Source organism: Pleurodeles waltl, chromosome 4_2 (assembly GCF_031143425.1).
Source record: "Pleurodeles waltl isolate 20211129_DDA chromosome 4_2, aPleWal1.hap1.20221129, whole genome shotgun sequence".
Taxonomy (NCBI): Eukaryota; Metazoa; Chordata; class Amphibia; order Caudata; family Salamandridae; genus Pleurodeles; species Pleurodeles waltl.
Genome location: NC_090443.1, coordinates 1,024,997,984 through 1,025,015,136, shown reverse-complemented (window position 1 = coordinate 1,025,015,136; position 17,153 = coordinate 1,024,997,984).

Below are 17,153 nucleotides of genomic sequence, written 5' to 3'. Positions count from 1 at the left end.
TCCCTCCAACACCACACTTGGAAGGCAGCCTTTCTGGTAGTGATTACTTCAGCACGAAGGGTCAGCGAAATCCAGGCCCTCTGTGCTCACGAGCCTTACACAATATTTCATTCTTCCAAAGTAGTCTTTCGGACACATCCAAAGTTTCTACCTAAGGTCATATCCGACTTCCACATTAACCAGTCGATATCCTTGCCCACGTTCTTTCCAAACCCTTCAACTCCAGCTGAGAGGGCTCTCCATTCTCTAGATGTTAAGAGAGTATTGAAATTTTACCTAGATAAGACCAATCCTCTACGGAGAACTACACAACTGTTTGTTAATTACGGATCTGTACGTACTGGTTTAGCCACCTCCAAGCAATCAATAGCAAGGTGGATAGTTTCTTGTATTTTATTGTGTTATCAACTAGCTAAGAAAACCTTACAGGGTAAGCCTAGAGCCCATTTCACCAAAGGAAAAGCGTCTACCACTGCTCTATTGCGCAATGTTCCTTTAGCAGAAATTTGTAAAGCTGCGACTTGGAAATCAGTTCACACCTTTACTAAACATTATTGTCTAGATTCGGACGCTAGAGCAGATGCTCAAGTAGGCCAGGCTTCTATTAGAAACCTTTTTGCTTGACAACATATACATAGCTTACTCTAACTGCTCCTCCGCGGGTTTTGGGGGATGCGCTTGGTATTCTATTCTACGCTTATGATTATACATGGAAATACCCCTACCAGAGAACTGGAGTTACAGGTAAGAAACCATACCTTATTATGCATAATAAAGTAATCTAGTGTTTTCTATTGCACAGCTGGCCTGGCTACAGTGAAAAACAGCTTTGGGTCCTTTTGCACTGTTAAAATCAAATGTCATACCTTTAAGTACTATGCACCCTTCCTTAGGGCTGGTAAGGCTACCCCAGTGGTTCCCAAACATTTTCAGCCAGCGGTTCTGTTGACCTATTGGCTGTTGGCCGCGGCTCCCCATTAGGTTACTTTTTTGGGCGGCTGGAGGGGAATGTAAACCTGGCCACTAAAGTACTTCCATTTTATTCTTATATTCCCTGAAAATAATTGTCATGAAGCTGACAAAGGTATTATAATGATAGATATAAATAGATATAACAAAATAAAAATGCTACAGTTGTTTAATGAAAAAAACTTTAATTGGTTAAGTTGGAAATAATACTCTTCAGCACTGTGGTCTGCATATGGATTTTTTAAATTGCCTCTAGCATAGGGAGCTCTCCTACAAATCATTTTATTTGTTAAGGAGCCATATTATTATATTTAAGAAAGCCGCTCCACTTAGCTGTTTGTCCACATTAGTAAGGTTTTGGTGTTCTACATATAGTTAGCATTTCTCTCATATCCCTACGTGTGTTGACGTCAAGTATTTTAATTAGTCCTCACTTTTAATGTGTCTTACATTTGGAGAGCTCTGCATCTGTTGAGTTTGTATTGCAAAACATGACGGACTGGATCTATAAACCCAGCTAGTCATTAAACTAGACAGGGACTGACAAGGAGCTATGAGTTTAGTGAAAGAACTAAGGCTGCGGTCATGCAGGTTACATAAGCAGCAGCTCTTAAGATTGTGAAAATGCACAGGTAATGCAAAATACTGCTCTCAACAATGTAAAAGCTAAAGGACAGACTTTGGAGGTTGGGGAGAGATACGATTGATTAAAAAGTTTTTGGGAGCACAATCAAAATTGCAGTGGTGATTGCTGGAGAATGACAATGGAAGTACAGAAGCATCTGTACAATGCATAAGTCACTATCTTTCTACAAGTTGGTGACAGTAAAACAAATCGTACAAACAACATATAAAAATGTGATGAAGCAAAACAGCGGTCCCAAAACGGAGCTTCCAGCTACTGATAGCCATGCTAGTTTTACACTCGCCTGTGGTGGCTGCAAGCTTGAAGAAAGCCTTTTCGTTCAGGTCCGTAGCAGGCAGTGGCTGATCAGGGCTTATGTCTAAACCCAAGTGAGACCGCTTACAAGCTAACACTAGAGCCTCACAGCAGGATCCTCACCCTGTTTTCGCTTCACCTGAAGTGCATCTTGAGAGGAAGGTAGCACTGCAGCACACTCCTTGAACCTCCATTGGAGCACCTCTTTCTATGTCTATTTAATTCTGTGTACAAGCCGGGTAGTTGGGAATTGTGTTATTGCGGGATCACCAAACGGAAGTAAAAGTGGGACTAGTAGGAAGGCTCCACTATATATGACCTGGGCTGATCATTGCAGGTCATACTTTCTTTAAAAAATGTGGATTACTGTATGCAAGAATAAATAGAAATTTGCTTGTCCCTCAAGTGCAGAAATATCAGGAGTGGCAGTGTGGATGGTGCAATATCCTGGAATGTCAAGCAGTCCTGGCTCTGGAGTGTAAGCATGTCTTTGTTTCCTGCTGCTTGGAGAACCTTTTTTTTAATGCTGGAGCTTTGAAATGTAACCAGGATGTTCTGCGGGGGCTCTCTGAGTTGCTGAGCGCCCCCTCTGTCTCCTCCTCCAAGGGGCGACATCCTGGTCCTTCCTGGTCCCCAGCAGCACCAAAACTCCTCAACCGCGACTCTTGCAGCTAGCAAGGCTTGTTTGTGGTTGTTCTGCGAGGAAACAACTCTGCATCCTCCAGCACGCCGTGGGACATCTTCTGACCAAAGGAGAAGTTCCTGGCACCTTCCGTTGTTGCAGAATCTTCAGCTTCTTCCACCCAGGGGCAGCCCTTTTGCACCTTCATCCGGGGTTTAATGGGCTCCTGCCCCCCACCCCCGGATACTTGCGTGACTCTTGGACTTGGTCCCCTTCCTTTACAGGTCCTGAGGTCCAGGAATCCGTCTTCAGTGTTTTGCTGGCAGTTGTTGTTCTTGCAGAATCCCCTATCTTGACTTTACTGTCTTTCTGGGGTAGTAGGGTAACTTTACTCCTACTTTTCAGGGTCTTGGGGTGGGGTATCTTGAACACCCTTAGTGTTTTCTGACACTCCCAGCGACTCTCTACAACCTACACTAGGCCTGGGGTCTATTCGTGGTACGCATTCCACTTTTGGAGTATATGGTTTGTGTTGCCCCTAGGCCTATTTCTACCTATTGCATCCTATTGTGATTCTACATTGTTTGCACTACTTTTCTTACTGTTAATACTTACCTGATATTTGGTTGGTGTACATATAATTTGTGTATAATACTTATCTCCTAAGTGAGGGTATCCACTGCAATACTTTTGGCATATTGTCACTATAATAAAGTACCTTTATTTTTAGTAACTCTGAGGGGGTCATTACAACCCTGGCGGACGGTGTTAAAGCGGCAGTAAGACCGCAAACAGTCTGGCGGTAAAAATTTGGGAATTATGACCGTGGCGGAAACCGCCAACATAGACAGCCACTTTAACACTCCGACCACCACGGCGGTACAGACAAGCAGCGCGGCGGTCATCGCCAACAGACAGGCGGAAGACAATGTACCGCACATAGTATCACAACCTGCCAATCTGCCACCTTTTCCGGGGAGGATTGTCCATGGATAAAAACACGGCGGAAACAGTTTCTGCAATGGGAAAACGCTCACCTGAACACATCCCACGAGGAAGGAGGACTCCATGGAGCCTGAACTCCAAATCCTACCGGCCCTTGTATTCCTACTCATCTACGAAGACCAACGCCTGCGCCGGCGACGACAACAGTGAGTACTGCACCTATGACATAGGGGATGGGGGAGGCAAAAGTTAGGGGGACACACACGCAACACCCCCACCCCCACCCCACCCTCGCATATTACAACACACACACCAAAGCATTTACAAAGATAACATCAACAACCCACAACCCCCCCGGAATAAAGCAAAGACAAAACGAAATCAGTCCAAACCTTGTAATGTATCAATATACATGTCTCAAAAACATACAGATATATTAGCTAACCATACAAAAGTATATACATTTCGAGAAGTAGTGCAGATATGCACATATAAATGTCCGTGCACCACTAGTCCAAAAATTCATGGGCGAGGCCCACAAAAGATACCTGTCCACACACGGAGAGAACACTGCCGGGGCATCAGATAGAAATACTACAGGCACCTCAGGGGGAAGGGAAGGGGGGGGCACCTCAGCCGGAGGAGAGCAAAGCCAGATCCACGACGGGGCTCCATGCCCACTGTTCCATCCTGGGGAGTGCAAAGCCACAGTCTCACAAGTCCCTACAGTGGGTGGCTTGCCCACTGTTTCATCCTGGGGAGTGCAAAGCCACAGTCTCTCAAGTCTCTACAGTGGGTGGCTTGCCCACTGTTCCATCCTGGAGAGTGCTAAGCCACAGTCTCTCAAGTCTCTACAGTGGGTGGTTTGCCCACTGTTCCATCCTGGGGAGTGCTAAGCCACAGTCTCTCAAGTCTCTACAGTGGGTGGCTTGCCCACTGTACCATCCTGGGGAGTGCAAAGCCAGTTTCCAAAGTAGATAACAGCCTCCACTGGTTCAGGAGGGGGACTGGTGCCCAGACTGGATTAGTCTCCCCGTGGAAGTTCCTGTACCGTCCCTGGCCCACCCGCACATGGGATAACGATGCTTGATGTGGCGGACATTTCATACTTCCCCGGTGCATGCCCTGTTCAGCGGTGCTTTGCCATGGCGGTTCTGGACTGTTCAGTGGTGCTTTGCCATGGTGGTGTCTGGACTCTTCAGCGGTGCTTTGCCATGGCGGTGTCTGGACTCTTCAGCTGTGCTTTGCCATGGCGGTGTCTGGACTGTTCAGCGGTGCTTTGCCATGGCGGTTCTGGACTGTTCAGTGGTGCTTTGCCATGGCGGTGTCTGGACTCTTCAGCGGTGCTTTGCCATGGCGGTGTCTGGACTCTTCAGCTGTGCTTTGCCATGGCGGTGTCTGGACTGTTCAGCGGTGCTTTGCCATGGCGGTTCTGGACTGTTCAGCGGTGCTTTGCCATGGCGGTGTCTGGACTCTTCAGCGGTGCTTTGCCATGGCGGTGTCTAGACTGTTCAGCAGTGCTTTGCCATGGCGGTTCTGGACTGTCCAGCGGTGCTTTGCCATGGCGGTGTCTGGACTCTTCAGCGGTGCTTTGCCATGGCAGTTCTGGACTGTTCAGCTGTGCTTTGCCATGGCGGTGTCTGGACTCTTCAGCGGTGCTTTGCCATGGCGGTGTCTGGACTCTTCAGCGGTGCTTTGCCATGGCGGTTCTGGACTGTTCAGCGGTGCTTTGCCATGGCATTGTCTGGACTCTTCAGCGGTGCTTTGCCATGGCCGTGTCTGGACTGTTCAGCGGTGCTTTGCCATGCCGGTTCTGGACTGGGAATTGGTGTGTGGCATGACGTTCCCTCATTGCCCAGCGGGGCTGTGGCAGCCGGGCCCCTCCTGGGCACTGACTTCGGCGGTGGTCTCCTGACCAGTGACGATACTTGGGCCCTCCTGGGCACTGACTCTGGCGGTGGTCTCCTGACCAGTGACGATACTTGGGCCCTCCTGGGCACTGACTCTGGCGGTGGTCTCCTGACCAGTGACGATACTTGGGCCCTCCTGGGCACTGACTCTGGCGGTGGCGGTGGTCTCCTGACCAGTGACGATACTTGGGCCCTCCTGGGCACTGACTCTGGCGGTGTCGGTGGTCTCCTGACCAGTGACAATACTTGGGCCCTCCTGGGCAATAACTCTGGCGGTGGTCTCCTGACCAGTGACAAGACTTGGGCCCTCCTGGACAATGACTCTGGCGGTGGTCTCCTGACCAGTGACGATACTTGGGCCCTCCTGGGCAATGACTCTGGCGGTGGTCTCCTGACCAGTGATGAGACTTGGGCCCTCCTGGGCAATGACTCTGGCGTTGGTCTCCTGACCAGTGACGACGGTGCTGGCGGTGGCGTCCCGACCGCCGGGAAGGATGCCGCCCTTCTCCACCGTGCTGCTCACACTAGGCTGTGCAGACTTCCTCTGGCCCTTCCCCACCTTTGGAGGAGTCACAGCTGACTCTGCCATCCACCTGGAACCCCTGTGAGTTGTTTTGCCACCAGGAGTCTTCACAGGGTCCCGTCGGCCACTTTCCAATTTCAGAGCCTTTACAGGGGGCGGGCTGCCAGTGCCTTGGCTCCGGGTCACACTGCCAGTCCTGGTGGCAGGTGCACTCCACACACCTTGAACAGGCACCACTGGTATTGGAAGCTTTTTGGCTGAGGCGCTACGACAGGACTGATGAATTGGGGGGGGGGGGCAAAAAGGTCAACTTTACACAGGGACAGTTTCTGACGAACACTGGGATGGGTAGTTGGAGGGGGTCTGGGAGTGGAGGAAGAGGAGGTGGTTGTAGGAGGTGTCACTTTAGGTGTTTTGGGTGCAGGTGCAGGTACTGGAGGCTGTCGTGAGGTGGATGGATGTTGGGTGTGTGGGTGCCCGCGTTTGTGTACTTTGTGAGGGGGCGTCACAGACACACTGGGAGAGGACACAGGGGACGTGTAAATGGTAGTAGAGGTGGTGAGTGCAGGTGAGCGGGGTGTGGTGCTGGGTGTTCTGGTAAGAGTCCTGGTGCCTGTAGATGTAGTGCATGCAGGTGTGAGTGTAGACGAGACTGGGAGGGAGGAGGGAGACGAGGAGGAGGGGGACACAGTGGAGGCAGTGGATGTTGCTGTGTCTGCACGTGGGTGATGCTTCCGTGTGTGCCTGTGGGTTGTGTGGTGCCTATGTTTTCCTGAGCTACTTTTGGGTGTAGAGGTGTGTGCATGCTGGTCTGATGGTGTGCTTGGGATAGGATGGGGGACAGGGGATTGGGTCTGGGTGGGGGAGGTTGGAGGGGGCAGGCTAGACACAGGGACAATGGCTGCCATCAGTGCTGAGGCCAGAGATTGCAGGGTTCGCTGAAGGACAGCCTGACCAGAATGAATGCCCTCCAGGAATGCATTACCGTGTTGCAACTCCCTTTCTACACCCTGGATGGCATTCACAATGGTAGACTGCACAACAGTGAGTGACCTGAGGAGGTCAATGGCCTCCTCACTGAGGGCAGCAGGGGTGACTGGGGCAGGGCCTGAGGTGCCTGGGGCGAAGGTGATGCCCACCCTCCTGGGTGAGCGGTCACGGGGTGAACGCTGAGGGGCTGCTGGGAGGGCGGTGCTGGTAGGGGAGGTGGCGGCTGTACCTGTAGAAGTGGGGCGCACAGATGGTGCCGCCACCACAAGGGAGCTCCCATCGTCGGACGAGTCCGTGCCGCTGGTTGGTGATCCGGTGGCCGACGTGAAACTCCCCTCGCCCTCCGTCCCACTGGTGCATTCAGAGTCCGTGGTGTGGCCCTCCAAGGCCATGTGGGATGCAGCTCCCTTGTGCTCCGGTGCCACTGTACCTCCGCCTGATGATGCGGATGCACATAAGAACATGGAGAGCACAAAAAGGGGGGGGGGAGACAGAAGAAAGACAGGTTGAGTGCATGGCATACTGCGACCATTGGCAGACACTACAGACACAGCAGCCCCCTGCACTACGCTGTGCTCCTGGCCTCTACAGATGCTATTCCTGGGATCTGGCCTACATAGCTATGGTGGACCTCTGCACACATGGATGCCACAGGGGCATCTATACCTGTACTTGGCACTCTACTGCGGCGGGGTAGGGAGCCACATGGCCTGCATTATGGTGGGGCCTAGTCTACCTATGTCTGCCTGGCCTAGATACACCCACAGGACTCCTCCCCCACCCAGACCCCTCCACTGCGCGCCAAGTCCGCAGAATGATGTTGTACTCACCCCCTTGTGTCTGCTGTGATGCCCTCAAGCGCCCATCCAACTCAGGATAGGCCACCGCCAGGATCCGGAACATCAAGGGGGTCATGGTGCGAAGGGCACCCCTCCCACGTTGGGAGGCCATCCCCAGCTGAGCCTCCGCCGTCTTCTTGCTCCAGCGGCGAATGTCCTCCTATCGTTTACGGCAGTGGTTGCCCCGTCTCTGGTGGACCCCCAGGGTCCGGACGTCCTTGGTGATGGCATGCCAGATGTCCTTCTTCTGGTGGGCGCTGACCTACATGACATGCACAAGGGAAGAAGAGAAGTCATTAACAACCGCACCGTCAATGTGCGTGGCCCCCCTCCCTACCCTAGCCATGTGGCACATTCATTCACATGCATTAATGTTCCCTGAACTCCGCCCCCTTCCCTCTTCCAACCAGCCCTCTCCACCCAGGCCTAGCCCATACAACGTGCTCCCAGTGTACTTACCTGTTGGTCTGGAGGACCGTAGAGTAGCGTGTACTGGGGGAGGACCCCATCTACCAGTTTCTCCAACTCCTGAGCAGTGAAGACAGGGGCCCTTTCCCCAGACGCAGCAGCCATCGTCGCTTCCAGACCGAGGTCACAGCAGCACTTGCAGTGTAGGTCCTCTCCTGTCGAAGATCAGGTATCTAGTGATTGAACAGATAGAAAATGGCGGTGACGTCCGCGGCGGTGCGTATCATCACCGCTGGCGCACTTCCTCATTAGCTCCTGGGACCTATAGGGTCCAATGTAAACCAATGCAGCATTGCGCCGCGGTCTACGACCGCCTACCACGACGGTGTGCAACGCCAACGCAGTTACCCCACAATCCCATTGTCCCAGTTTAGAGGTCAGACAGCTGCCATTTCAGGGGCCCACATGGCTCCATTTACTTCTGCGTCACACATAGCTAGGCCTACACTCAACACACATACAGGAAGGGTTTTGTGTTTGGTGTTGTGTTCTGTGTAAGTGTGGGTACATACCTGGAAAAAAGTTGACACGATCCTCGCTGTTGTCCTTCCTAGGCACCGTCAGCTGGGACAATTGAGAAGATGGCGGAATCCTGCGGTGTACCGACCGCTGGTGGACCTGTTGACAATGGAGGAGCGACATTTAATCATGACCTACAGGTTTGACCATGCCACTATCCTGGAACTATGTACCCAGTTGGAGCCAGACCTGATGTCAGCAATCCGCCATCCCACTGGAATCCCCCCTGACGTGCAGGTGCTGTCAGTGCTCCATTTCCTTGCAAGTGGGTCTTTTCAAACAACTGTGGCCATGGCATCAGGGATGTCCCAGCCTATGTTTTCCAACATGCTGTCCAGAGTGTTGTCTGCCCTGCTGAAACACGTAAGGAGATACATCATATTCCCTGAGGTGGAAGGTTTGGCTACAGTGAAAGGTGACTTCTATGCCCTTGGACATATCCCACACGTCATAGGTGCTATTGATGGGACCCATGTGGCTTTGGTCCCCCCCACAGGAGTGAACAGGTGTACAGGAACCGGAAGAGTTATCATTCCATGAATGTACAGACGGTCTGTTTGGCAGACCAGTACATCTCGCAGGTAAATGCAATGTTCCCTGGCTCAGTGCATGACACCTACATCCTGCGGAATAGCAGCATCCCTGATGTGATGGGTCAACTCCAGAGGCACCTTGTGTGGCTATTAGGGGACTCTGGTTACCCCAACGTTTCCTGGCTATTGACCCCATTGAGGAATACCAGGACCAGGGCAGAGGAACGCTACAACGAGGCCCATGGGTGGGCTAGGAGGGTGATCGAACGCACCTTCGGCCTCCTGAAGGCCAGGTTCAGGTGCCTCCATATGACAGGTGGTTACCTATTCTACTCACCGAAGAAGGTGTGCCAGATCATCATCGCCTGCTCGATGCTTCAAAATCTTGCTTTGCGACGCCAGGTGCCTTTTCTGCAGGAGGATGGTCCAGATGACGGTGTTGTGCCAGCTGTGGAGCCTGTGGACAGTGATGAGGAGGAAGCTGAGGAAGAAGACAACGACAACAGGGAGTCAGTCATACAACAATATTTCCAGTGACAAACATTTTCTTTTTTAACATGACATTCACTGTCACACGTCTTACTCTATCCAGTGTGTAATTGAATGGGATTATTTGGTAACTGAGTTGTTCCTTTCCATTACGGTTTCACAGGTGTGGTTACCAACGTGTGTCATCTGCATGCATCATTCAAGGACTTGTGATGTGTGACATTGCTATGTTGCCTTAACAATAGAAAAAGCATTTTGACATTGTCATTGATCATACATTTTACTAAATCATAGACTGACTCCAGAATATTTTGTGGTTCAAAGGTGTTTATTTAAGTGCTCAAAAATGGAGGGGGGTTGTAAAATGGTGATGGTGGAGGAATGTCCATGGCAGAGTCCAGTCTATTAGTCTCACAGGTGCACTGCCCATCTGGGCATAGGAAGTGGAGCTGGGGCAGTTAAAGTATGGACAGGGTAACAAAGTGGGACGGTGGGGGGACAATCAGGGTGGTGTCATTTCCTGGCAGGGGTCTCGCCAACTTTCTCTGTCCTATTCCTGGATCTCAGGGACCGCTTGCGTGGTGGTTGTCCGTCTGCAGGGGGTGGGGTGCTGGTGTGGTGGTCCTGTGGCGGGGCGTCCTGTCCAGTAGCGCCGGCGGAGGTGGTGGGCAGTTCATCGTCCATGCTAGTGTCAGGGGCCCCTTGGAGTGCCACGGTGTCCCTCAAGGTCTGCTGTATGTCCTTCAGCACCCCTACGATGGTGCCCAAGGTGGAGCTGATGGTCCTGAGCTCATCCCTGAAGCCCAAATTCTGTTCCTCCTGCAGGCGCTGGGTGTCCTGAAACTTGACCAGGACCGTCACCATCGTCTCCTGGGAGTGGTGGTATGCTCCCATGATGGAGGATAGGGCCTCGTGGAGAGTGGGTTCCCTTGGCCTGTCCGCCCCCTGTCGCACAGCAGCCCTCCCAGTTCCCCTGTGTTCCTGTGCCTCCGTCCCCTGGACCGTTTGACCACTACCACTGCCCCCAGGTCCCTGTTGTTGTTGGGGTGGTGGGTTATCCTGGGTTCCCTGTAGTGGGGGACACACAGCTGATTGACCTGTCCTGGGTACGGAGGTTTGGGCCCGCTGGGTGGGTGCTGTGCTGGTGTTACCAGAGGGTGGAAGGTCTGTGTTGGGCTGTGCCTGTGCAAGGGGAACCGACTGTCCCGAGGCCCACGATGGTCCGGGCTGGTCATCAGGCTCCAGTAGGGCAGAGCTGCTATCGTCACTGTGTGCCTCTTCTGTGGGTGGAGTGGAGATGTCTTGACCCTCCGGTGTGGTGACGGTCCTTCGTGATCCTGCATGGGCATAAGAGCATGATTATTGCATGTGTGTGTGTCATGGTGTGCAATGGGTGGGTGAGCGTGTACCCCAGTGCTAGCCTTCCTGTGTGGGGGCTTGTATGATGATGGTTAGGGGGTTGTTCTGGGTATGTGCAGTGAGCATGCTTTGGTGAGGGGTGACCATGCTTAGTTATGTCATGAAGGGCTTGTTGTTGGGATGTGTGGTTTGTGTTCTTAGTACATTAGTGTGGAGTTGGAGTGATAGGGGAGGGTGTGAGGGTGGGGGTGTGTGATAGCATGCAGGTAGGGTGGGGGATCTTATAGTTAAGATTTGACTTACCAGTATCCATTCCTCCACCGACTCCTCCGAGGCCCTCTGGATGCATGATGGTCAAGACTTGCTCCTCCCATGTTGTTAGTTGTGGGGGAGGAGGTGGGGGTCCGCCGCCAGTCCACTGTACCGCAATGTTGTGCCTGGAGACCGCTGAACGCACCTTCCCCCGTAGGTCGTTCCACCTCTTCCTGATGTCCTCCCGATTTCTTGGGTGTTGTCCCACTGCATTGACCCTGTCGACTATTCTGCGCCATAGCTCCATCTTCCTGGCTATGGAGGTGTGCTGCACCTGTGAGCCAAATAGCTGTGGCTCTACCCGTAGGATTTCCTCCACCATGACCCTGAGCTCCTCATCGGAAAAGCGGGGGTGTCTTTGGCGTGCCATGGGGTGGTGTGTGTGATGTGTGAGGTGGTGTATGTGGTGATGAGTGTAGTGATGTGTAGTGGTGTGTGGTGTTTTGTGCGTGGATGTTGTGTGGGTGATGGTGTTGTGTGCCTCTGTGTGGTGGTATTGTCTATTCTGTGCTCTCTCTCTGGCCTTCTTCCTGTATTTTTGGTCGTAAGGGTTTGTGGGTGATGTGGGTGTGTGTTTTATATTGTGTTGGTTGTGTGGGAGTGGTGTGTGTATGTGTATCAGGTGTGTGTATTTCGAAATGTCCAATGTGGCGGTGTTTTGGAGATGTGTGTGTATTTTGAGCGTGGCGGAGGGTAACGCCAATGGAATACAGCAGTTGAAAGACCGCCGCGTGGATTCGTGTGTCGTAATAGCATGGGCGTGTTTCTGTTGGCGTGGAGGTGGAGGTTTTGTTTTCGCCAGTTTAACACTGACCTTTGGTGTGGCGGACTTGTGTGGGTGTCTGAGTTTCGGCGGATTCCGAGATGTGTCTCATAATAGCTGTGGCGGAATTCCGCGGAGGTGTATTGGCGTTCTTCTGCACGGCGGTAAGCGGCTTTTACCGACAATGTTGTAATGACCCCTGAGTATTGTGTTTCCTTGTGATATAGTGCTATATGATATAAGTGGTATAGTAGGAGCTTTGCATGTCTCCTAGTTCAGCCTAAGCTGCTCTGCTATAGCTTCCTCTATCAGCCTAAGCTGCTAGAACACCTCTATTCTACTAATAAGGGATAACTGGACCTGGCACAAGGTGTAAGTACCACAAGGTACCCACTATAAGCCAGGCCAGCCTCCTACAAGCTACATAATGGTAACTCCGAACCTGGGCAGGCTGGGTATCAAACATGTCAGAATCATACTCTAATACTGATGCCAGTATTAGTGGCATGATCCCATGCACTGTGGGGGTTCCTAAGAGGACCCCCCACTATTGTTCCTACCAGTCTTTTAGGGTCTGCGAGCAGCCCACGCTGCTGCAGCCCCTCAGAAAGGATTCTGCCCTCCTGCTGCTTGACCATGTCAAGCAGGGAAAGGGAGAACAAAGGATTTCCTGTGGGAGAGCAGTGCAACCTCCTCTCCTTTGGAAACAGGTGTTACAAGGCTGGGGAGGGGTAGCCTCCCCTCACCACGATTTGCTTTGAAGGGCACATTTGGTATCCTCCTTGCATAATCCGGTTTTCACCAGTCCAGGAACCCCCTGGTCCCTGCTCTGGTGCAAAACTGCAAAAAGTAAAGGGCAGTGACCACTCCCCTGTCCATCACCACCCCAGGGGTGGTGCCCAGAGCTCCTCCAGGTGGCCACTCAATTCTACCATCTGGAAAACAAGATGGGCAGAGGCCCCTGGGAGCATCTGACTGGTCAGGTTAGGCAGATGACGTCAGTGAGCTCCTCTGCTAGGTGGTCACCTTGCAGATTGACCAAGACCTTTTATAGGCTATTTAGGGACTCCCCAGAGTCGGTATGCAAGACTGCACCAGGACTCCTCTGCAATGACCTCTTCTGCTCCTGGCCACCAGAACCGCTGCTGGACTTCACAGGAACCGAGACAACCTCTCCTTCCAACATTGTTTCAGCGGCTCCTGTCAGCAACATGCAACATTTCCACAGTTGTGCATCCTCTGGGGACTTCAGGTGCACCAAAGAAGCAAGACAGAATCTCCCTTGGAGTGAAGGCTGCTGGAATTTGCTGTCCTCAGGACCTGCTAAGATTCTCCAACACAGGTGGTAGCTCTGAGTGTCCTCTGGGTCCTCTCTGCCCTCTCTCCAACTTGGGAGATGGTGAGTCCTTTACTCTTCCTCCAAGACAGAACCCCTGTGCCCCACGACTGTTGCAGGAACAAGGCTTGTTGGCTCCTGCTCCCAGGGATCTTCAGGCTCCAAGTAGCCCCAGCTCCCGGCACTCTCCCACTGCAAGGACAGGCTCCTCTCTGATGCTCCAGCGACGTGGGACTCCTCTTCAGGTGTGCTGCCTGGGCCTCACTGTGACTTAATGTGCATACTCCCAGTGGGCTGCTCATGGGGGCTCTGACTGCTTCCCCTGGCTCTCTTGTCTTCTGAGGGGTAGCTGTAGGAGGCTGGACTGGCTTGTAGTGAGTACCAAGGGGTACTTGCACCTTGCACCAGGCCCAGTTATCCCTTATTAGTGTATAGGGTGTCTAGCAGCTTAGGCTGATAGATAATGGTAGCTTAGCAGAGCAGCTCAGGCTGAACTAGGAGACGTGTGAAGCTACTACAGTACCACTTAGTGTCATATGCACAATATCATAAGAAAACACAATACACAGTTATACTAAAAATAAAGGTACTTTATTTTTATGACAATATGCCAAAGTATCTTAGAGTGTACCCTCAGTGAGAGGATAGGAAATATACACAAGATATATATACACAATAGCAAAAATATGCAGTATAGTCTTAGAAAACAGTGCAAACAATGTATAATTACAATAGGATGCAATGGGGAAACATAGGGATAGGGGCAACACAAACCATATACTCAAAAAGTGGAATGTGAACCACGAATGGACCCCAAACCTATGTGACCTTGTAGAGGGTCGCTGGGACTATTAGAAAATAGTGAGAGTTAGAAAAATAACCCTCCCCAAGACCCTGAAAAGTGAGTGCAAAGTGCACCAAAGTTCCCCTAAGGACAAAATAGTCGTGTTAGAGGGAAAATGCAAGGAAAACACAAATCAGCAATGCAACAACGATGGATTCCTGACTGAGGGTACCTGTGGAACAAGGGGGCCAAGTCCAAAAGTCACAAGCAGCTCGGAGATGGGCAGATGCCCAAGAAATGCCAGCGGTTGGTGCAAAGAAGCTCTTACTAGGCTGAAGAACTGTGAATACTGCAGGAACGACAAGGGCTAGAGACTTCCCCTTTGGAGGATGGATCCCCCACGCCTTGGAGAGTCGTGCAGAAGTGTTTTCCCGCCGGATGGACGCCAACAAGCCTTGCTACACGCAAATCGTGCGTTTGGCGTTTTTGGACGCTGCTGGGGCCCAGGAGGGACCAGAAGGTCGCAAGTTGGACCTGCAGAGAGAGGGGACGTCGAGCAAGACAAAGAGCCCTCACTGAAGCAGGTAGCACCCGGAGAAGTGCCAGAAACAGGCACTACGAGGATGCGTGAAACGGTGCTCGCCGAAGTTGCACAAAGGAGTCCCACGTCGCCGGAGACCAACTTAGAAAGTCGTGCAATGCAGGTTAGAGTGCCGTGGACCCAGGCTTGGCTGTGCACACAGGATTTCCGCCGGAAGTGCACAGGGGCCGGAGAAGCTTGCAAAGTCGCGGTTCCCAGCAATGCAGCCCAGCGAGGTGAGGCAAGGACTTACCTCCACCAAACTTGGGCTGAAGAGTCACTGGACTGTGGGGGTCACTTGGACGGTGTCGCTGGATTCGAGGGACCTCGCTCGTCGTGCTGAGAGGAGACCCAAGGGACCGGAAATGCAGCTTTTTGGTGCCTGCGGTTGCAGGGGGGAAGATTCCGTCGACCCACGGGAGATTTCTTCGGAGCTTCTGGTGCAGAGAGGAGGCAGACTACCCCCACAGCATGCACAAGCAGGAAAACAGTCGAGAAGGCGGCAGGATCAGCGTTACAGAGTTGCAGTAGTCGTCTTTGCTACTATGTTGCAGGTTTGCAGGCTTCCAGCGCGGTCAGCGGTCGATTCCTTATCAGAAGGTGAAGAGGGAGATGCAGAGGAACTCGGCTGAGCTCATGCATTCGTTATCTAAAGTTTCCCCAGAGACAGAGACCCTAAATAGCCAGAAAAGAGGGTTTGGCTACCTAGGAGAGAGGAAAGGCTACTAACACCTGAAGGAGCCTATCACAAGGAGTCTCTGACGTCACCTGGTGGCACTGGCCACTCAGAGCAGTCCAGTGTGCCAGCAGCACCTCTGTTTCCAAGATGGCAGAGGTCTGGAGCACACTGGAGGAGCTCTGGACACCTCCCAGGGGAGGTGCAGGTCAGGGGAGTGGTCACTCCCCTTTCCTTTGTCCAGTTTCGCGCCAGAGCAGGGGCTAAGGGGTCCCTGAACCGGTGTAGACTGGCTTATGCAGAATTGGGCACCTCTGTGCCCAACAAAGCATTTCCAGAGGCTGGGGGAGGCTACTCCTCCCCTGCCTTCACACCATTTTCCAAAGGGAGAGGGTGTCACACCCTCTCTCAGAGGAAGTTCTTTGTTCTGCCATCCTGGGCCAGGCCTGGCTGGACCCCAGGAGGGCAGCTGCCTGTCTGAGGGGTTGGCAGCAGCAGCAGCTGCAGTGAAACCCCAGGAAGGGCAGTCTGGCAGTACCAGGGTCTGTGCTACAGACCACTGGGATCATGGAATTGTACCAACAATGCCAGGATGGCATAGAGGGGGCAATTCCATGATCATAGACATGTTACATGGCCATATTCGGAGTTACCATGGTGAAGCCACATATAGGTAGTGACCTATATGTAGTGCACGCGTGTAATGGTCTCCCCGCACTCACAAAGTTCAGTGAATTGGCTCTGAACAATGTGGGGGCACCTTGGCTAGTGCCAGGGTGCCCTCACACTAAGTAACTTTGCACCTAACCTTTACCAGGTAAAGGTTAGACATATAGGTGACTTATAAGTTACTTAAGTGCAGTGTAAAATGGCTGTGAAATAACGTGGACGTTATTTCACTCAGGCTGCAGTGGCAGACCTGTGTAAGAATTGTCAGAGCTCCCTATGGGTGGCAAAAGAAATGCTGCAGCCCATAGGGATCTCCTGGAACCCCAATACCCTGGGACCTCAGTACCATATACTAGGGAATTATAAGGGTGTTCCAGTAAGCCAATGTAAATTGGTAAAATTGGTCACTAGCCTGTTAGTGACAATTTGAAAGTAATGAGAGAGCATAACCACTGAGGTTCTGGTTAGCAGAGCCTCAGTGAGACAGTTAGGCACCACACAGGGAACATATACATGCACACCTATGAGCACTGGGGCCCTGTGTGACAGGGTCCCAGTGACACATACATATAGGCCACAAACCTATGAGCACTGGGGTCCTGACCAGCAGGATCCCAGTGACACATAACAAACATACTGAAACCATAGTGTTTTCACTATGAGCACTGAGGCCTGGCTATCAGGATCCCAGTGAGACAGTGAAAACAGTGACAAACACCCTGACATACACTCACAAACAGGCCAAAAGTGGGGGTAACAAGGCTAGAAAGAGGCTACCTTCTCACACAACCCCCCCCCAAACGAAGGACAATAAGGCTAACCTTGGCCAGTTGAGACTTTATTGTCTAAGTGGTGATAAGTAGAGAGTAGCTCTGCAATAGACTGGTTACTCCCTTTATCATCCACTATATGGTTACTTCCCTGTGG